Source organism: Gadus morhua, chromosome 18 (genome assembly GCF_902167405.1).
Source record: "Gadus morhua chromosome 18, gadMor3.0, whole genome shotgun sequence".
In the NCBI taxonomy this organism is placed as follows: Eukaryota; Metazoa; Chordata; class Actinopteri; order Gadiformes; family Gadidae; genus Gadus; species Gadus morhua.
The window spans coordinates 7059770-7073163 of NC_044065.1; the positions used below are offsets into that span (position 1 = coordinate 7059770).

Consider the following 13394-nt stretch of genomic DNA (forward strand, 5'->3'; position numbering starts at 1 on the left):
GAGAGAAAGAGAGAGAGAGAGAACTGTGAGCGGAGTCGAGAGAACCATCTCGGACCAAAATTCAATCTACGCCGTGTGGTGCAAAGGGATGGATGCGTGATGCTTGCCCCCCCTTCCACCCCGACCTGCCCCCCCGAACCCCTTTGTTGCAACCACACACACACACACACACACACTCACACACACACACAGTTATTGATCTGCGGCGTGCGCAAGCTAGTTACTCTGAGCGGTGAGAGGCGTGAAGCAGTGTGTGATGGCGTCTGCGTCCCCGCCCGGGTGCAGTCTCGCTGGCCGATGTTAAATCACCTGATGAAGCGAGTTACATGGCTAATGTCTATTTGTGAAGCTGTGAAATCTGTCGTATTTTCCACCCCGCCGTCCTCTCTGTCTGGTCGCCCTCCCCAGCCCGAGGTGACCACTTTCACTCTCTGATCTCCTCCTTCACGGCTCTTGCTGGCATTTCTGTGCATTTGTGACTTTCTGGACTTGCCGGCACACAAACTGAGGCCAGGAAATGACGTGTGTGTGTGTGTGTGTGTGTGTGTGTGTGTGTGTGTGTGTGTGTGTGTGTGTGTGTGTGTGTGTGTGTGTGTGTGTGAGTGAGTGAGTGAGTGAGTGAGTGAGTGAGTGAGTGAGTGAGTGAGTGAGTGAGTGAGTGAGTGAGTGAGTGAGTGAAAGACAGCGAGAGAGAGACAGCGAGAGAGCGAGCGAGAGAGCGAGCTAGAGTAAGAGAGAGGGGAAGAGAGAGAAAAAGAAAGAGAGCAAGAGAGAGAAAGATGGAGAGTGAGAGAGGGAGCGAGAATGAGAGCGAGAGAGCTGGGGAGCTAGAGCGAGAGAGAGAGCGAGAGCCAGAGTCGGTGGGGGGGTTATGAGATCTCACCGGGGGGCCACTCTGCAGCTACACCCTTCAACACATCCCCGTGACAGAATGCAGATGACTGCGGTACCGATGTGCTAGAACGCTAGGGTGCAAGGATACTAGGAGGTTAGCGGGCTAGGACGCTTGAGAACCCGAAGGATACCAAGCAAAATGAAAGATTGGAACAACTCCAGACGTGGCTCCGCTTGTTCTGACAAGCCACAAAACCGCAGCAGAGATCCAACGTTACAATCCTTAAAGAGTTTGGGAATGGTTGGCTTGCTTTCAACACTGCCACTAAACCAGTCCGCCGTGAAGCCGGCATTGTTTTGATCCCAGACAGATGCATGCTGGGAAAACACCCCAGTCCCATACATGAGTCAGACTCTTAGCGCGAGGCGAAAGTGGGTCAACAAGTTCAGTGTAGTGTCACGCAGAGCGAAGGACATCACTTTCTTTGGCTGTTGTTATCAGGGGGGGGGGGGGAGGATAATGGGTGGCAATGAGTGGCACTACCAACAAGTTCAGCACATCTGTGGGCTGTAGCCAAGCTCTGCCTGGTAGTGCACAAGGCCGCCACAGACAGTGTTGGTAGCTTATTCTCTAAAACTCTGAGTTTATTTTCTCTTCTGCAAGCGTGTCCTGTGGGTGAACTCCTTTTGTGATTTTATTTTTTTTAAAGTGAAGCAAGTACAGAGACATAAATATCACAAATATGTTCAATTTAATTCTTCAATATGTCACCCTGGGAACTATTTATATGGTTTCTGTTAAATGTATTTATTGGACTTTTTGAAAGCAATGTGTCGAGCTTCTCATGAAATGTTTACATTTCAAATAAAAAATGGTTTCTAAAAATAAATAGTGAAATCATTTTATATACAATTGTGAAATAGGGAACTCTTCCAATGGAAACTAAAGGTACAATGGGAAATACAAGCACTTGGAAGCACTTGTATTGCCCATAAAACATGTATTTAGGTTTTAAACATAGGAAAGCTGTTGGTGTTAATATTTAAAAGGCTTTTGAAATCCAACAAAAGCTGTGATCTGGTTGGAAAAGTCAGAGATCAGTGCCCAGCGAGTCAAAGTTGAAATAAATTGAACTCTGAGTTCAGCATCAAGGTAGAGAACACACTGGCCACACTGAGGCCGAATACTCCATGTTTTGACTGCCGAGTGGCTGTTGGGACACTAGCAGGGACCAATTCAGGGGAATTCAGGGGACATAAGTCATCCAAACATATGATCATTTAATTCATTCATCCAGGAGGGCAGTACAATGCAGAAAAGTAGAGAGGCTGAGGCACTGTGTAGAGTGAAGTCTCTCTCTCTCTCTCTCTCTCGCCCTCTCTCGCCCTCTCTCTCTCTCTCTCTCTCTCTCTCTCTCTACAAAAAAGAGCACCTGGTCACGAATGTAAACCGCCTCCACCCTCCTATCACGCACACTTTGCATTGCAAAAATTAGCATGCACGCACGCACACACGCAGACACACACGCGACAATTTACCTCACATAAATAGTATGTACATGCTCTCACACATACTCACTTTTCACACTCATCTCTTTGCACAAGTCTCAAGCACACATACACACACACACCACACACCCTTTGCTTCCAATCTGCCCTGATCTGGCTAACTGGTAGCATCTGGACAGTGGGTTTCCCACTGTTTGGCCATCAGGGGAAGACCGATGAGCTCTTCATTTTTTAAAAGCTGTGTCAATATTCTTCCCCTCCAGTTTTATTCGGCTCTCGGTCTTCAACAGGAGACACGAGGAGGTATGAATGGCTAAGGAGCAGGGCTGTCTGGTGTGTGTGTGTGTGTGTGTGTGTGTGTGTGTGTGTGTGTGTGTGTGTGTGTGTGTGTGTGTGTGTGTGTGTGTGTGTGTGTGTGTGTGGGGTGTTTATGAAACCCATACGGGTTCATACAGGTCCATCACTGGACCTGTAGTGTGTGTTCACATGCCTTTCCCTGCCATGAACAATAGTAATACAAATTACAACTTCACTGTGCTGATTGTTTCTTCATAATCTTTCTGAGGCAGATTGGTAAAAATGCTTGTACAAATTTGGAAACACACGATTACCGCCCTGGTGAGATCATCCACTGTTCTCCAGTGGATGATGAAACGTGTGGGTGCAGAGCGGAGACAAATCGGTCTCTCGGTTCATCACACCCTGCCCAGGAGCTGTTCACGTTAAGGAGGGGGAACGAGTGAAGGATGGAAGGAGAGAAGAATGGAGAGGTGTGGCCTACCTGTTGGAAGCTGACAGCTCACGTTGGCACGGAAATGCTGTGCTCTTCCTGGATGTGGACTTGGGTTTCTCTTCCTCCTGGAATCTTCTGAGGCTTGCTTGTTAGCGGGGTTCAAGAGAGACGTCCCCTTTAGACCCTCAGCAGGCCTCTATCTGCAGGGAGAGAGAGGCATAGACAGAGAGAGAAAGAGGCATAGAGAGAGAGAGAGTGAGACATCGACAGAGAGAGAGAGACAGATGGGGAGGGAGGAAGAGGGTTGGTTAAAGACTCTTCAGGGATTTCCAGCAGGTTCCTGGGTGCTTCCGAATAAAATCTCTGACCTCATGGGAGGGATGCCTTTCAATAATATGCAGCGATTCTTGTCCAAGCACGAACGCGCACACACACACACACACACACACACACACACACACACACACACACACACAGAAAGCATGGAGAACAGGCGACCAGTGTCAATCATGTTTATCTCGTTCATTTCGTCCTCTAAGGTCAACGGAGGACTATTCCTGTTTTGTCTATGTTTTTATTTTTCCCCATGATGTCATGTTCGGCACTTAGATATTTACAGACACTGCGCACACACCTCACTAGTACACGCGCTCAAAACACACACCCACGCCTTACCAACCACTAATGGTTGGTAGCTGAGCTCCACAAGAATAGAAGTTCGTCTTTCAGACACGGTTTCACACCGAGATCCCCCCCCACCCCCCCTCACTGTTTTCCTACATCCTGTACAGAGCATTGTTTTCTGCGCATGCAGAGAACATAAACTGAAGCAGAGCAGAACATCTGAGAAGCCTGGAGGCATAACATCCACTCCTCTCTTTCCCTCCTCTGCCGTCTCCGGTTCTCTCTCTCTCTCTCTCTCTCTCTCTCTCTCTCTCTCTCTCTCTCTCTCTCTCTCTCTCTCTCTCTCTCTCTCTCTCTCTCTCTCTCTCTCTCTCTCTCTCTCTCTCTCTCTCTCTCCCTCCTTCCCCCTCTCCCCCCTCTGCTCCATTTGGAGAAGGATATCCCCACCTGACCCCCTATCTCTCCCTCTTCATCAATACTTCCCCCCCCCCCCCCCCCCCCAAACACAGACTACATCCTCATCCTTATCCCCCTCATCTATGCAGCGAGTATCTGGGTGGTTGTGGAGTGTGTGTGGCTGATGGCTGGTTTAGGAGGCCTCACCCAGCCCCAGAGTGCAATCAGTCCGACTCGGGCCAGGTGAGGCTGCTTAGACATCAGCCGTCATCCGCTCCTCGCACAATAGTAGTCTAGATGAGAGGATCCGGATAAAACCCCGCTACCTCTCCCTCGTCAGGCGGTTACTTCCAACTCGTATGACTTATTGTGTCCAATTCTTCCCCTAATCAGGCGCTCCCTCTTCCTCTCTCTCTCTCGCGCCCTCCCCCCCTCTCTCCCTCCCTCCCCCTATCCCACTCTTTGAAATTGATTAGTGCCGGCCAACTTCTGAAATACATGAAACTATCGGGATTGAAGCCCTGAAATAGCACTTTCATATCAAATGAAACGAAAAGACGTGTTACACTCCGAAATTGAGTGTTACGTAACAGTAGATTTTTTATTGTTCTATTTCTGCTTGTAGTGTCCCAGCAGAGGAAGGCAGTAGAGAGAAGCTGGGAAGATGCATGGATGCCGAGATGATCAGCTGCCAACCATCTCTCCCAACACAGACTGATCAGATGACCCAGTTCAACATGAGAGAGAGAGAGAGAGAGAGAGAGAGAGAGAGAGAGAGAGAGAGAGAGAGAGAGAGAGAGAGAGCAGAGACGGAGACTGAGAAAATACACAACACACAAAAAGGAAAGAGTGGAGCTTGATGGGAGCATTTGGGTTTACGAGCGGAAGGAAGTGTCTCAAAATATAATACATTAAAATAGATGAAGTCACGGTGGGGGCAGGATTGGGTAAAAAGGAGGAGGGAACAGAGAGACAGACACCATAGACAGAATGGGAGGAGAACAAGAAGAAAAGCCGATTCCGTCTTGGGGGGGGGGGGGGAACACCTTTTTCGTTCTGTGTGAGGTTTAATTATGTATCCGTCTGCCACGCAGAAGCCTGGAGCGACTCCTGCCAATAATACATATCAAAATAAATACAACCAGAGGAAACCTTCATCCAACTACAAAACCCAGGATCCACTGGCAGCAGATTTGGAGACTATAAGCAACACTCTGGGGTGCGCCAGACAAAACAATGTGGCATTGTTGTTCTTTTCCAGCTGTTCTCGTCGCTGTTCTCGTTAGCAGGATTCCGTTAAACGGCACTAATTACGCTTGGCGCGCGTCTGAGCGCATTGAAGTCCAGGCGGGCAACGTGAAGTTTGATATGTCGTGGACATGTGGGGGTCCCCTTTCCTCCCGTGGGGGGATGGGATCAGACAGCGTGGTAAATATAGACCGCTGTGTTGTTCCTTATGAACTGAATTTATGTGAGCTACATTAAGCTAACGCACCGATTGATAGAGTTGGACGAGAGTGCCGTTTAGTCTTTTAGAAACAGGATATAAATGGAAAGTAAGTGAACACATCCCGCATGAATCGATTTCAGCATGAAAGTACATTTGAACACCTTTTTTCTCTCTCTCTAAATCCCCACGGATGCATATCGTCTCGCAGCGGGACCGTAGACAGAAGATGCGACCTTCGTGCAGGTGAAAGTGTTTAAATCTTCAGTTGCTGTTGTAGTCTTGTTGTGTACCAGACAGAGGTATTCCCGAAGCACAACCGATAAAACACAGCTCCCAGAACAGCAGACGTGGAAAACAACCGACACATGAAGGACCACAGAAACTCAAACCATGTACTCCTATGTCCTGTGTTAAGAAGTAGTAGTAGGAGTAGTAGTAGTAGTTTTAGTGCAAGGGATGTCCTACCATACCACACACACTGTAAAATTCTTGGATATCATGTTTTCTAAAATTTTCTTGAATTCTTAACTGTGTGTGTGTGTGTGTGTGTGTGTGTGTGTGTGTGTGTGTGTGTGTGTGTGTGTGTGTGTGTGTGTGTGTGTGTTTAAGTGAGTATCCCAGGCAGTTAACCTATCTCCCTCCCAGTTAACAAATCATTCTGGTTTCCAAATTGGGCAGAGGGAAATGGAACTGTGCTGTGCTCAGTTTACATGATACAAGTGTGTTTTTAGAGAGCAGGAGAGAGAGAGAGAGAGAGAGAGAGAGAGAGAGAGAGAGAGAGAGAGAGAGAGAGAGAGAGAGAGAGAGAGAGAGAGAGAGAATGCGAGAGAGAGAGAGAGAGAGAGAGAGAGAGAGAGAGAGAGAGAGAGAGAGAGAGAGAGAGAGAGAATGCGAGAGAGAAGGACAAGGCAAATTGTGAAAGCGCAACATGGTTAACAATTACCTTCGACAGAGCGAGGCCTGGCCACATTAACATATTAAAAGGAGTGCTCCACTTGAGGACAAAGATAATGATGGGGGGCTCAGAATAGCTCTGTTAAATTAGAGGCCCGTGTGCGTGCACAGAGCACACGTGCACATTTATGCTTGTGTAATAGTAACAGGCGCGGGCCGGCACCGCCACATAAATAATGCACGTGAACACACTGTAAAGAGAGCGCCCATGCACGTGCACTTGTGTTCATAAGCAGGCGCACACACACACACACACACACACACACACACACACACACACACACACACATACGGTAAATAAATAGTGGAGTGCACGCGCGTGGACACAGACACCTCAGATACGCAGGAAAAATGTAAGCAATGTGTAATTTCCTTGACAGAAAGGGGCGGTCCCACTCAATCTCGCCGATTAGTTGGTGGGCGGAGCCAGCGGTGAGTAAATCTGCGTGTGTCACTGTAACATATACTCTTTAAAACGCAACCTCTACCGAGCGTTTAAATCTGTATGTCCCTGGAACATGTTCGCCTCTCAACAAAACCGCCACAACAAGTTTAAATCTGTATGTCACTGTAACATTCCTATAAACACAACCTCTACCGCATGATTAAATCTGTGTGTCGCATGTGCCGTATTGTCTTATAAACACAAACTCTGCCACGTGTTCAGATCTCTGTTTCAATGTAACATCTACTCTGATCTACGAAACCTCTGCCACGTGTCTAAATGTGTGTGTGTGTGTCGCTGCATTTCAAATAACACAACCTCTACTGCAGGGTTAAATCTTTGTGTCACAGAAATGAGACCAGACAAATGCGCAAGGCCGGAATTGACTTCTTGATTCATTCTGACGTTTCTTCCCTCTCAGCCGTTTCCAGGGACGGACCGGGTAGCCTCCGCGTGAACCAATCAGGAAGCAGATGACGATTCCAGAAGTGACTTTCTTCTCTGTTGTGGGTTTGTAAACTGACGTATAAAACAGATGTTGAACACGTCGTCAACCGTGAAATCCATAGACTTTGAGTTGACTTAAAAGTTGAATTTTCTGTTGCTCACTATGTTCCCAAGGATTCCGCCAGTTTATTCATTTCAGGGCCAGACAGCCGGACCCTGAATCCCAGAACTTTTTCAACAAGCGCGCGGGGAATCGAGGTTTGACACGTTGGCCCACTTCGCATAAAAAAAGGTGCTTGGAACGACGAAAACAAAACCCTAACAACACGTGTCAACTTTTGTGAGAATTTATTTCAGCGTGCGCCTGTCCACAATGGACATTTCCCGAGTGTTTACAAGAAGCAATGTACTTCCTAGCAAATCACGTTTTGACTCATGCCATCCATCTCCAAGCGAGTGGCTGTTGCCGGAGACCAGTCGCTCACTCTGAACAAGGTCATGAAGGGATAGGAGTCTCGTCTATCGGTCCTGAAACAATACACGCCGGGGCTGATGCTGTGCTGGGGAATCCAGGAAATCACCGCCTCAAATTCCACATGGCCCCTGAGGAAATGTCAACAATATTGCAGCATGCCTCGCTGGCAGGGAAACACACACACACACACACACACACACACACACACACACACACACACACACACACACACACACACACACACACACACACACACACACACACACACACACACACACACACACAAACCTCTTGACAATATGACATCACCCTTTCTCAAGAAAAATAAATAGAATTGAGGCTATAAATTGAAATGTCTGTGTGTAAATCTGTGTTAGAGCCTGGGTTTGTGTGTGTGTGTCTTAAGAATGTGTAAGAATGAGCAAGTGTGTGTGAGCATAGGTGTCTGTGTGAGGGTGTGCGCGCGTGTGTGTGTGTGTGTGTGTGTGTGTGTGTGTGTGTGTGTGTGTGTGTGTGTGTGTGCGCGCGCGAGCATGTGTGTGTGTGTGTGTGAGCATGTGTGTGTGTGTGTGTGTGTGTGAGCATGTGTGTGTGCGTGTGGTAATTGTCAGGGTTTGGCAGGGCAATTAGTTCTATCCCACTGAGCCCCCATCTCGACATGTCTTCAATAGCGCACACACACACAGACACACACATAGACACGCAGTGCCTGACCCCCACACACCCACACCTGTTCACTGGTGTGAGACGGAAGCAACAATCCTGTTCCCCACTGCTTTGGCTCAGAGGAACAAAGGGAGTACTTTCCCAACACACACACACACACACACACAGACACAAACACATCCACGCACACACACAGGCATGGGCAGATCTTTGCTATAAGCAGTATGTGGTCCATGTGTGGTGTCCTCACATAACCTCACCCAAAAAACATAATCTGAACACACATCTTCACTCATGCTCGCACACACACACACAAACACACACACACACACTAGCACACACACACACACACCGTCGTCGTCCAAACATTTACAGTGATGTATTGTCAATCTAAATGAGTGGAAATGGATAAAGCTTCTTGGCGTACATCCATCACATGAAGACTCATCCACCTGAAGACGTTCATCATGCTGCTGGCTCAGTGGTTCCCAACCTTGGTGTCGGGGGCCCACTTGGGGTCGTCTGATATGCATATGGGGTCACAGTGGAATGCTGAAATATGATATAGGAATCTGATTATCAGATCCGAAGGTCTCATAGACATCCTGTATATACAAACTGAAGTATTCAAAGCCACGAGCAAACTACTACCATTCACTGAGTGTGTAGTAAAGCGATGCGATTACGTTTACCGGGACACTGATATTACCGGCAGATGTTGATTGGGTGAAGACTGTTCTTCAGGAAGCATGAATGTGAAAGGATCGTCTTCCAACGTTTTCAGAGCTGGAAATGGGGTCAGAGGCCGAAAAAGGTTGGGAACCACTGTGCTGCGATCCCCACGGTGGAGAGGAGAGGAGGTGACTCACTGGGGTGCAGAATCAGACAGCTGCATCACTCCCATGTGAATGGCTGTCCTGATTAAAAAAAGATGTGAACACGCCTTTAGCGTCACAACAACAACAACATGAAGCGCAGAGCCTTTTTTTGTCGTTTTTCGATGCCCATGGAATTGGTGTTTCTTTTTGTCGGTGTGAAAGGGAAAAGTATCTGTGTGAGACGGCAAAGGAACGTTTCAGCCTCATCTTTGTCAAAGCCGTAGGGTTCATACATAGGGCATAGCCACAACCTCCATTTTGGATGCATAGCAGCAATGCAATCTGAGTGATTATGTATGTTGTTTTGTTTAACGGTCATTGTTTTTTCATTCGTTGGGAAATGATGTGTCATTACCGGGAGACATTGTTGTGTATGAAACTGCCACAGTGTTTGTCAAGCGAGACGCAGCAAAACAACGTTTTCATTAGCCCGGGTTCCGCTGTATTTACTTTGATTTAGGATTTTAACAGTACGACAACTCTCTTGAGTCCTCCAGACATGGCGGAGTATCTCCAACTAAAAAAATCCCATGATGCATTCTGATGTACAAGCCCTATAGGCTATCTCCGGCCCCGAACAGGGCAACACAAGTCGGGTTCAAATAACGGGACATGGGGGTAGCGATATTCGTGGTGGTGGTCCTGGTGTTGTTTTGGGGGGATTCTAGTGGTGATGGTGGAGGTGGCTGATTTGGTGTGATGGGGATGAGGGTGTGGTAGTGGATGAACTGGTGGTGGCGATTGTGGCAGTGGTGTTGATGATGGTGGATGAGTTGGTGGGGGGGTGTGGTGGTGGTGGTTGAGCTGGTGGTCGTGATGGTAATGGAGGAGATGGTGGTGGTGGTGGTGGTGGTGGTGATGGGTGTGTTGGTGGTTCTGGTGTTGACAGGGAATGTGTTTTTGTTGGGACTCGCCCACTCTCTCAGTGTGTGCTTGTGGCAGTAGGGGGATTCAAGCAGCACATGTTTACATAGCGGTTCGTCCAACCGCCCACACGCACACGCACACACACACACACACGCACACACACAGACACACACAAATAAAGCCTACACAGGGCCAGTATCCCCATAGAGCGTGCCATGGTTGTTAAAACATGCAGGCCTCTCTTTGTGTGTGTGGATAGGGCTTATATATTCCATGATATGTATGACCCATATGTCGTGTGTGTTATCGGCCGCGTTCTTAAGGCTCAGGAGAACCGGGCTCTCAAGGGTCGGTGGTCCGAATTCTAAACATGTGCCTGCCCCCGTATACAAAACGCCTTGCTGCAGCCTTTCACGGCAGCTGAGCGAAGTACACGCAAACATTGCCCACACGGACGCGCACACACACACACACACGCAATCCTCCTACAAAAAAAAACAACGTGTTTATCCCACCGACACAGAAATCCAACAGCGGCCCCCTCACAAAGCCTGTCAGAGCCACGACCATGACGGACTTTGGAGATGTTTTGAGTGAAAGCGCAGCGCAGCCCGGCGATGCTAATGTATTCTAATTAGGGGATTGCTTAAGTGACATAGCGCGGCTCCGAGGCAAATGTCGACGTCTCCGCAAAGCAATCTTTCATTTTTGTGCCATGTTATTTATTTTTTTTCCGGTTGTTGGTTGTTGTTGTTGTTGTCGTTGTCATTTCACCCCCACTGTATTTGGCTGTCCTTATTAACACAGCAATTAATCAATTAATGGCACATGCTGACAAACAGGAGTCTCGGGGAGCAATGAAGCCTGGGCTCGCTTGTTCCCCCATTTTGCGCTCTCTCTCCCTCCCTCCCTCCCCCCCTCCATATATACTTGTATAATTATTATTTTTTCTACACTCTTTGGCGTCTCCCGTCAACGTCACCAGAGCGCTTATTTTCTATACACTTCTTAAATATGCTTTTTTTAAACCGTTTTTTTTTTTTTAACGCCTGTTGTGTTAAGCCTCCTTAGGGAGAAAAAAAAAACATAATAAAATTGCGCAAAAAAGGGGAGCAGCCAAACACGGAGCAGCGGTAATTAGTGGGACTAGATATGGCCGCGACAGTTTTCCATGAAACATAAAAACACGAGAAATTTAAGATGAAGACAGAAAACAGGAATAATGAAGGAAGACGAGTAGGTCGAGATAAATGAGGGAGAAAAGAGCAGGGATAGGCAAAAAAGAGGATAATCCCCTCCCCTCCCCCCCCCCCCCCCCCCCATCCACACGCCCACCCCCTTCCACCCAACTATTCATGTCCAGTGGAACAAAACAAAAAGCGATCCCCTCCTTTAATCACGTCCTGCTAAAAATATCCCTCTCCCTCCCTGCTTCGGCTGGACGAAGGCGGCACGCACACACACAACCACACACACACACACACACACAAACACACACGGCACAAGAATGGGAGTAGAACAAAAAAAGCTGAGGACAGAAAGAAGACAGAAAATGATACAAGGGTGGGAGAGAAAAACGAAGAGGAGGAGGAGAGGGGCAGGAGATTGTTCCAAGTGAAGGGATGCCAGGGTGTGCATGTCAGCGATTCGTTGGCTGGCACGCAGACAGACCCCCCCCCCCCCCCCCCCCCCCCGGCTCCACCCTCCCCCTAAAACCTACCCTCCCTCCCTCTCATCCTTAAACTAGGCGAGGTGATGAGGCACAGTGGAGGAGGAGAAGGAGGAGGAGGAGGAGGCTGGCAAGCAGGGTGTGATGGAGGAGGTGGTAGGTGTGCGTGTGTCTGTATGTGTGTCTGTCTGTCTGTCTGTATGTGTGTCTGTCTGTCTGAATGTGTGTGTGTGTGTGTGTGTAAATGTGTCTCTATGCTTGTCTGTCTTTGTGTGTGTGCGCGCGCGCGCGTGCGTGCGTGCGTGCGTGTGTGTGTGTGTGCGTGTGTGTGTGTGTCTCTCTGACTCTGTGTGTGTGTATGTATGTCTGTGTGTGTGTATGGAGGGTGGGTGTGGCAGTGCAGAGGGCATCAGGGGTCCTGCTACACACACAGTGCTGCCGGCCTCCTCCGCCCACGGGGAGAGTCTCGGGAACGCCGGATTCGGAACGCCGCTCTGGCACCACAGAGACGACCCGTCTGTCTCTCTGCCTCTCGGCTCGTCTCTCTCTCACCAACACACAGACACATGCCAACACACACTCACACACAGACACACACACACAAGCCTGTCCGTCCCAGTCATCCCGGGTCCCTGCCCCGTCCTGTCAGCCGCGACATGTCGGAATATTTATCAGCTGGGAAAACAGCTTGTCCTCGTTGCTGCTGTCTGCTCTGCCAGAGGGGGGAGTGGGAGAGAGAGAGAGAGAGAGAGAGAGAGAGAGAGAGAGAGAGAGAGAGAGAGAGAGAGGGAGAGAGAAAGAGGGAGAGAATGGGAATGACAGAGAGAGATATAGAGGGAGAAAGAATGACAAGGAGAGAGAGTGGGAGAGAGATACAGACAGAAGGTGTGTTCCTGCATGGTTATGAATATTCGCACATGTGTGTTTGTGTGTGTGCGAGCGTGCGTGCCTTAATGTGTGTGCGTGCGTGCGTGCGCGCGCGGCATGAGTGTGTGCGTGTGTGCATCTCTTCCCATCTAATCCCTGTTCTGAGCAGAGAGGATCACATGACTGCATGGCAACAAAAGCAGTGAATTTGGTTGTGCCACGACGCAGAAGCCAGAGACACTGTGGGTTGCTATTTATGTCCCTCACATCCAGAAACGAGAAACACTGATTTTTCGGTCCCTCAGTATGCTAACCGTAGCCTGCATGCTAAGTAGTAAACAGCCAAAAAGTGACGTATCAATCTTACAAAGACAAGGGTGGCGGCCGGTAACAAAGTGTTCGAAACACGGCGGTTCTCGTATTCTGCTCTCCCAGAGCATGGCGCGGACGGAGTGTTTTTGGGAGCAAAATAAAACCAAATATCCTCTCTCGTGCAACACACACACAGATTCACAGGAGTGACTTTGCCAAACGGTGACACATTAAAGCGGGAAGCCTCCCGCAGGGTTGCAGGGATATA

At 48.7% G+C, this 13394-nt stretch overlaps 1 protein-coding gene across 4 annotated transcripts in view; it reads right to left on the minus strand.

The window, feature by feature from the left end:
* rbfox3a (RNA binding fox-1 homolog 3a) overlaps positions 1–13394 on the minus strand; it is a 375680-nt gene that overhangs the window by 320286 nt on the left and 42000 nt on the right. For all 4 annotated transcript variants that reach the window (XM_030340391.1, XM_030340392.1, XM_030340387.1 and 1 more), the window contains exon 2: positions 3125–3276. The gene's annotated coding sequence lies outside the window, so the exon portion shown is untranslated. The remainder of the gene's footprint in view (positions 1–3124; positions 3277–13394) is intronic.